The following is a 2,739-nucleotide window of genomic DNA, read 5'->3' on the forward strand; positions in this document are numbered from 1 at the left end:
GTGCAAATGATTAGAGAGGGGGATTAGGCTAATTAGAAGGGGTTAGAAGAGTCTAGAAGGGGTTTAGAAGAATCTAGAAGGAAGTTATTGAGCAAGTGGGTGAGGATAAAATGGGATTTTAATTAAAATAAAATTCATTTATTTCAACTAAAATTATGCAACTTGCATTTTTAGGAGAATGCAAGTGGGAGGGTTCTAGGGATTTTAAATGAATATTTATTTATTTTAAATGTGGAGATGGGTTAATTAAACAAATATGCTCTACTTATTTAATTAATTGTCAGAATATGGTTTAATGAATTAAATTAATTAAATTGAAGCTTGGTTTTACTAAGGGAAGTGTTGACAGTAATTTATATAAAAAAATCACTAATGATGAAGCTTGGTTTTACTAAGGGAAATGCTGACAATAATTTATATAAAAAAATCATTGATAATGATATACTGATTGTTGAAGTATTTGTTGATGACATTATTTTTGGAGGTGAAGATAAGTTATGCATAGAATTTTCTAAGAATATGGAGAAAGAATTTGAGATGTCTATGATTGGTGAGATGAATTTTTTCTCAGGTTTGTAGATTACTCAAGCTGACAAAGGTATTTTTATTTGTCAAACTAAATATTCTAAGGAATTATTGAAGAAATTTGGTATGTGAGATTCTAAACCGGTAAGTACTCCTATGGTTACAAGTGATAAATTGACAAGAAAATATATTTCTGCACCAGTAAATCCTACAATATACAAAATCTATGATTGGGGGTCTGCTTTATTTGACTCAGACTATACCGGACATTATGAATATTGTTTGTATTGTTTCAAGATTTTAGAGTGATCCTAGAGAAAATCATGAGATGACGGTGAAAATAATTTTTAGATACTTGCAAGGTACATCGGAATATGGCTAGTGGTACCCTAAGGATGATAAATTCACTTTATGTGCATATATAAATGTTGATTGGGTTGGAGATGTTGATGACCGTAAAAGTACTTTCGGTGGAGCTTTCTTTCTTGGAAACAAGTTGGTTTCATTGATCAGAAAGAAATAGTCATGCACTTCTCTATCTACTATTGAAGGTAAGTATGTTGTTGCTGCTACTAACTGAACACAAGTTTTATGGATGAAGCAAATGTTGAAGGATGTAAAGGTGGGTTGTGATGCACCGGTAGTTATTCATTGTGATAACTCAGCTACTATTGATATATCAAAGAATTTGGTATTTCATTCTAAGACAAAAAACATATCTATCATTTATAACTTTTTAAAGGAGAAGGTAGAATCAAATGAAGTTAGACTGGTTTATGTAAACACTAAAGAGAAGATTGCGAATATTTTCACTAAACCATTATCCAAGGAATCATTTGAGTACTTGAGAGATAGATTGGGGGTTTCTGCCCCTCTAGTAGATACTTGATTGATGTTGTTTTAGCATTAGTCTGGCTTGCATTATTAGAGATACTATTCATTCTAGCACTGATATGGGATGCTACCACTCAGGGGGAGTAGTAAGCTTTTGAGATTGAAAGGCTTATGTTTTTGCTTTGATATTTATGTCATATTTTTGGCATTGATGACAAAGGGGGAGTGATATTGATGTGAAAAATTAAAATTCAAAGGTATAGAGATATTGATATTTAGACCTATATGCAAGTGATTGTTGGTTGTGTTCCATAGGGGGAGACTTGCTTGACATTTCTTGGTACTTAGATGTTTTTCACATTGTAAAGCGGAAAATCATGATCGAACCCTAAGTGTTCCCCCCACCACTCCAAGGAGAGAGAAAGGAGGTCACTAGGGTTGACGGTTTTCACTTAGGGGAGACTTTACATTCAAAAGAGGGGTTGAAACTCACAAGATCCAATCCCACACAATGCAAGATTGGATTCTAAATGAGTTTCAAGGGTTGAGACAGCAAGGCTACCCTCTTTTGTAAAGAATGTAGATAGAAGGATCAAGCTAGGAATGCATGAAAAGTGAGAAAGATTCACTTATAAACAGAGATAGGAATATAGGATGAAGCTGCGGACCTGGAATTAGCATTAAAATATCAAGACGGCACTGTCCTGCAAATTTGAGCAAAAGTTGATGGGACGATGGCGCCCGGCGTGCACACGGTCCTCTGAAAAATCCGCGAAATGAAGGGGGATCTGTTCGTCTCTGCACGAGGATTCCAAATCTTCAATTACAGCCGCATACCTGCAACCTACACATAGAAAAGAGAGGACAATTGGGGGGTTAGGGATTAGGGGTTTTCCCTTAGGTCAAACCCCGGCTTTGGAATTAACCAAGAAATGAGAAATGTTGTAAATGTAAATGATTGTAATGTAATAAAGTGCCAATACCTTGTTGTAAGAATGTTTGTATTCTTACATGCAAAGGTGTAATTGTTGTTGTATGTCATATGTTGTATGTTGTATGTGATCTCCTCTTCAATGGTTGAATCCTTGTCTTGAATGCAACACTTAGCCTTGAATGGAGACTTAGAATGATCAATTGCTTGAAGGAATGCTTGAATGCTTGAATGCTTGAATGCTTGAATGTTTGAATATTGCTTCCACCTTTTCTCCATCTACCAAAATGGGAGAGGAAATGTAGTTTATATATTTGTCAATTAGGGTTAAAAGACTGATTTTTCCGACCTTAGGCCGACCAGGAAACATTATTTCCCGAATTGCAAACATAAAGACCCGATGCCCAAAAGAGACTGGGCCCAAAAATAGGGCCAAGGACTAGGGCACT

The sequence above is a fragment of the Cryptomeria japonica genome, chromosome 8, assembly GCF_030272615.1.
Source record: "Cryptomeria japonica chromosome 8, Sugi_1.0, whole genome shotgun sequence".
In the NCBI taxonomy this organism is placed as follows: domain Eukaryota; kingdom Viridiplantae; phylum Streptophyta; class Pinopsida; order Cupressales; family Cupressaceae; genus Cryptomeria; species Cryptomeria japonica.